The sequence below is a fragment of the Mytilus edulis genome, chromosome 4 (assembly GCF_963676685.1).
Source record: "Mytilus edulis chromosome 4, xbMytEdul2.2, whole genome shotgun sequence".
Classification (NCBI taxonomy): Eukaryota; Metazoa; Mollusca; class Bivalvia; order Mytilida; family Mytilidae; genus Mytilus; species Mytilus edulis.
Genome location: NC_092347.1, coordinates 28,643,861 through 28,650,051, shown reverse-complemented (window position 1 = coordinate 28,650,051; position 6,191 = coordinate 28,643,861). Strand labels below are relative to the sequence as shown.

Sequence of the window (6,191 nt, the reverse complement as noted above, 5' to 3'; positions counted from 1 at the left end):
TTTTGTGTTAATTTGTCAACACTGTGAGGACATTGTTTTAGATAGGTGATATGAAATGTTCTATTATTCTTAAGGAATATCCTCCTTATTGAAATGTGTGTATAGTGTCTTCTCTAAACTAGAAAAAAAAATGGGATATACCATATAGCTATGAACAATGGGTGACATGAGATAAGCTTTAATTCTTGGTTTTAGCATTTATAGAAATAAAGGTCCGCCTTTCTATCTGTTTGTCTTCTCATGGCAATAAGAGATTGGGATATATAATAATCCTCATGTTATTATATAGAATCTCATAGATCTAATGGCACAGAAGTCAAAGTCACCTAGCATTTTAGTCATCATAGGTATGCTGTTGTCGGCGACGGCGGAGTCAACAATGTATTAGTTTGTGATTAGGTCTAGTTTATGGTGAACCACAAGTGGTAGGTCAATCATATTTGGTATGCAATTGTGTAAGCATCGGCATACCTCATTTCCATGGAGATAATTTAGCTCCGCCCCCTTAGTCATGGTCTATTGACTTCAAAAATTTTTCTGAGTTATCATGTATTAGTTAGTGATTAGGTCAATTCAAGGGGATCCATTAGTGGTAGGCCAATGTTAATTGGTATTCATTTGTATAAGCATTGGCACATCTCATTTCCATGGAGAATTTTTAACCTCACCCCTCAGTCACAGTCTAATGACTGAAACTTATCTTAGTTTACATGTATTAGTTTGTGATTAGATCAGTTTAAAATGAACTGCTAATGTTAAGTCAATGATATTTGGTATGCAAATTTATTGGCGTTTGCAAGTATCGTTTCTATGGAGATTATATAGCCCCAACCCTTCTTATTGACTTTGAAACTTTTCTATAGTTTACTAGTTAATGTTTGTATTTAGATATGGGAACAACTTATGATAAGTCAATGGTCATGATGGTATTTGGTATGCAGTTGTATAAGCATTGGCACATCTCATTTACATGGAGATTGTTTAGCCATTGAAATAGACTTAATGCCACGTAGGCGAGTTGGGCGTCAAGTTCATATGGAGAACGCAGCAACTGCCTCTACTGCAAAGCTGCATTGGCGAATTAAGTGAGCTTTTCTCATTACTTGGAATCGGTCGTCCGTCGTCGTTAACTTTTACTAAAATCTTCTCTTCTGAAACTACTGGGCCAAATTAAACCAAACTTGGCCACAATCATTATTGGTGTTTCTAGTTCAAAAAATGAGTCTGGTGACCCGGCCAACCAACCAAGATGGCCGCCATGTTTAAAAATAGAACATAGGGGTAAAATGTAGATTTTGGCTTATATCTCTGAAACCAAAGCATTTAGAGCAAATCTGACATGTAGTACAATTGTTTATTAGGTCAAGATCTATTTGACCTGCAATTTTCAGATGAATCGGAGAACCCGTTGTTGGGTTGCTGCCCCTAAATTGGTAATTTTAAGGAAATTTTGCCATTTGTGTTTATTATCTTGAATATTATTATAGATAGAGATAAACTGTAAACAGCATTTAAGTTCAGCAAAGTAAGATATACAAATAAGTCAACATGACCAAAATTGTCAGTTGACCCCTTAAGGAGTAATTGCCCTTTATGGTCAATGTTTAACGATTTTTTGTAAATTTCTGTTATCTTCTAAAAAAATCTTCTCCTCTGAAACTACAAAGACAAATTTATCCAAACTTGTCCACAATCTAGTTTAAAAAATTTGTCTGATGACCCAGCTCGCGAATCAAGACGGCCGACATGGCTAAAAATAGTCCATAGGATAAAATGCAGTTTTTGGCTCATTTCTCTAAAACCAAAGCATTTAAAGCAGATGGTGTTGATAAAATTTTAAGAAAATTTCGCAGCTTTTGGTTATTATCTTGAACATTATCATAGATAGAGATAAACTTTAAACAGAAATAATGTACAGCAAAGTAAGAGCTACAAATAAGTCAACATGACCAAGTGGTCTATTGACCCCTTGAGGAGTAATTGCCCTTTATAGTCATTTTTTTACAATTTTCATAAATTTTTGAAATTTTTGTAAATTTATAGAAAATATTTTCCACTGTCACATTCTGGGCCAATTTCATTACAGATGGAGATAATTGTAAGCAGCAAGATTTTTCAGTAAAGTGAGATCTACAAACACATCACCAACACCAAATTGAAATGCTGAAATAAGCTTCGTGCTAGGTCTTCGTGCTAGTAATACAGTTTTCACTTGACTTTGACCTCAATTCATGGATCAGTGAATAAGGTTAAGTTTTTTGGTTAAGCCTATATCTAAGATACTATACACAATAGGTTTACTATATTTGAAGTATGGAATGATTATGAGGGGTACAAGTCATGTCCATCTGGCAGGCTTCATCTGTCCGTGACCTACTTTTCATGGCTCAGTAGTCATAGTTAAGTTTTTATACGACCGCATAAAAAATTGTGGTCGTATATTGGTATCATGTCGACGTCGTCTGTGTCGTGAGAAGACAGTTTGTTTCCGGGAAATAACTTTAGTATAAGTAAATAGAAATGTATGAAATTTAAATACAAGGTTTATATAAACCACAAAAGGAAGGTTGGGATTAATTTTGGGGGTTATCGGGGCTGATCCAGCCATTTTAAAAAGGGGGTTTCCTTAACCTAGGACAAAAGGGGGGGGGGGGGGGGGTGTTGCAACTACATGTCCCCTTTCAAATGCATTGATCGTTCAAAAAAGGGGGAGTTCCAACCACTGGATCCGCCACTGGTTATGGTTCTAACAGTTTAGGAATAAGGGACAAAAAAGAGGCCCAAAAAGGCATTTTTCTAGTTTTCAGGCAAAACTTGTGTTTAAATTAGTGTTGTCAAATCGTACACTTTTGCCTAACCGGTTACTCGGATAATCGTTCGACCGATTAACCGGTTAACCGGTAGTTTAAATTGATTGGAATGCCTTACTATAGTACCCTACATATAGATATAAGAAGATGTGGTATGAGTGTCAATGTGACAACCTTCCATCCAAGTCTTACATTTACGTTTTTATGATACGATGAATTGAAGTGTGTCTTTTAGTATTATAAGGCTTGTCTGTGAAGATTCCACAGGCACTTGTCTCAAAAAAAAAATTCCTATATACCTTAATATATCACTTATAGGTATATAGGGGGAAACAATTGAGACAAGTGCCTGTGGAAGATTCCTTGCGAAATTTGACTTTTAATAATCAAATACACCGTATCAGCTATGGCGTTTGTACTAACTTCAGATTGAAAAAAAAACCTCCTTGATCTCGTAGAATTTAATATATCTGAAACCATTTTTTTCATTTTCTCTTGTTGTCTCCAAAAATAATGTGGAGTGTTTCAAATTGAAATAATTAAGCCTGTTACTCGTACTATAGTTTCATAGTGTATTAAAGAAAACTCAGGCGAAGAAGACTGCGTAATAGGAGCATATTATACACAATATAAATTACAACATAGTTCATAATACATACAGTATCCATAGTTCATAATATATACAGTATACATAGTTCATAATACATACAGTATACATTATTCATAATACATACAGTATACATTTTTAAATTATACATCTTCAGAAATAAATCTTTGTTTATTGCAATTTAATCCGACAAGCATCTTTTCTACCTTTTGAATAAAAATTGACAGCTTAGACAGCACATAACTCAGTGGCGGATCCAGCCATTTTAAAAAGGGGGTTCCTAACCCAGAACAAAGGGGGCTTCTAACTACATGTCCCCATTCAAATGCATTGATCGTCCAAAAAAGGGGGGTTCCAACCCTGGATCCACCACTGTAACTATTACAATATTTAAGCATGCCCAGTGCTTTTTTAACATTTGGATATTTTAAATAATATGGAGGTATGAACTTCCCACTTAAATCCTTAACTTCACAATTGGTACATTTACATATATAGTGGTATACGTCCCCAAGACCAGCTTTACAAAGTGGACAAATTCTCTCATTTCGTGGTAAATTTTCTCCATCTTCCTGTTTCGATGGGAAACTTTGTATTACATACCCTTTATTTACATATATTTACTCTATGACAATACTATCAATATACATTGGTTTGCATTTCACAACTTTTGAGTAATTACCACGACGACAATTTGTAAAGAAAACCTAACTATTTAATGATTATCAAGTCTATCAAAATTGAAAAAAAGTCCGATTATTCGGTCGTTCAAACGGTTAACCGGTTAAATTTTAACCCTTTATTATGAGTGGGGTGATTTTTTTTTAAAGTTGGTCAATTTGGAGTGGAGCGAGTTATAGTCCAAATTACTATATGATATCTTGGAAGGCTATTTTAAATTTTTGCATTGACGCCTTACGCCTTCCTGCGTAAGGCGTCAAAGTAAAAAAATATAAAAGATTTTTTTCCAGAAATTAAAAAGACAATTTCTTCATATATTTTTTTTTTTGCAAAACAAAGGGGGATACAATTTTCTTTTTTCGGGTAGGGAACAAAAATTAAAAGTGGGGTGTAGTTTTTTGTTATTTTTCGGTCAGGGGGGGGGGGGGATTTCGCAACAGCAGTGTATTGCACAAAAGCAAAAAATTGAGTATAGACAATGATAGTGCGAGTAGGCCGTCTGTGTACTTGGGACACATTCTTGTTTTCAAATATTCAGAAAATAGCAGTTAGTTGGACTTGGTCATTACTTTTTTGGTTCTCGCTGCTTAAAGAGATTTATATGATTTGTCTGGCTATCTCCTCCTACAGTTACCACATCATAGATATAAGAAGATATTGTACGAGTGTCAATGAGACAACTCTCCATCCAAATCACAATTTGTAAAAGAAATCATTATAGGTCAAAGTAGGGTCTTCAACACGGCTCACACGGTCACCGAACATCAAGCTATAAAGGGCTCCTAAAATGGCTAGTGTTAAACCAGTCAAATGGGAAAACCAACGAGCTAGCCTATATAAAAAATGAGAAACATATGAACCACATCAACAAACGAAAAAATGCAGAGGGTTTCATAGTATTTAATTTATGATTTCCTATGGTCAGGGTGGGGACATCATTTGTGTCTTACAGATAGTGCAATAATTTCAAGTTGGTTGTCAACACAACTCCTTGTCAATCTAAAATATGTGGAACTATACTCAAGATATGATTTTGAAAAAGAGACTCATCAACAAGACAACATACGCATATAAACGATGCCCCCCCCCCCCCCCCCCGAAAAAAAGAAAAAAAAGGGATTGATGTTCCTGTGGTAATAGATATCGGGTTACTTGGACAGACAGACGGTATGCATGGATCACTATATATACGTCCCTGTATAAATAGGCACATATATATAGATGCGCAAACTATCCACAAACAGGACACTATATTTTGCATTTTTTCCGCGAAACGTCGTGGTCAATCCGATGACGTCATCGTGTTTTTTTAACGAACAACATCAAGAAGATGTTCACAAAGTTTAGTTCAGTAAGTATCAGTTTTTGGTTATTTATTTGTTAAAAAAAACACTTTTTTATAACCCCCGCATCTCATGTTCAGACGGGGGAATCCTTTGTAGCAAAAATAAATAGAAACTGACCTAAAAAAAGGTTTGTTACATATTTTCGAAAATCCTGTTCGTCATTTGGGAATCATTTTAGCCATTCATTTTCACGATTTTGAATACTAATATATTTTATAAAAATTGTTGTCATCTCAGACTCTCATTGGGCGCCATTTTAGCCGATTTTCTCCTGGGATGCAAATATGATGAATATCGTTGTATATTTGCTTTTTGTTGCTGTATTTTCTGGTTGTCTATTTTTATCAAATAGAGGGATAATTGCATAAAATTTGGCTTCAGTAAAAGCTTTTAATAATAAAGTATTAGTGTAATATTATTGTATAAATTCATCTATTTAATTAATGTGTTTGGTTTTTTTTTTAGGAAATTATACCGTGATTGATCATGATGGTTGTTTCAGACTGAGTATGATATATCAGTATTATATATTTTAAATCCATGTGTAATTGTCTATACCATGGTTATAACTATTGATGTTCTAACAAAGATATCATCTATCATGTCCAAAACAGAGACATATACAACTAACGTAAATATTTAAAATAGTATTTATAACGCTCATCTATGAGCATCTATGAAGGTAGGCACTTAAAGTTAACCATCGAGAGACGTTAACCACCGAGAGTCGGTTTTTAGCACCCGCCC

General features: G+C 34.6%; 1 protein-coding gene across 2 annotated transcripts in view; it reads left to right on the top strand.

Moving 5' to 3' along the window:
- The first annotated feature begins 5,381 nt into the window (after positions 1-5,381).
- Positions 5,382-6,191, top strand: part of LOC139519344 (E3 SUMO-protein ligase ZBED1-like) — a 35,942-nt gene continuing 35,132 nt past the window's right edge. Inside the window, exons 1-2 of one of the 2 annotated variants that reach the window (XM_071311343.1) lie at positions 5,387-5,449; positions 5,910-6,126. The gene's annotated coding sequence lies outside the window, so the exon portion shown is untranslated. Of the gene's footprint in view, positions 5,450-5,909; positions 6,127-6,191 lie in introns of both variants that reach the window. The other variant, XM_071311342.1, reaches the window with a different exon arrangement.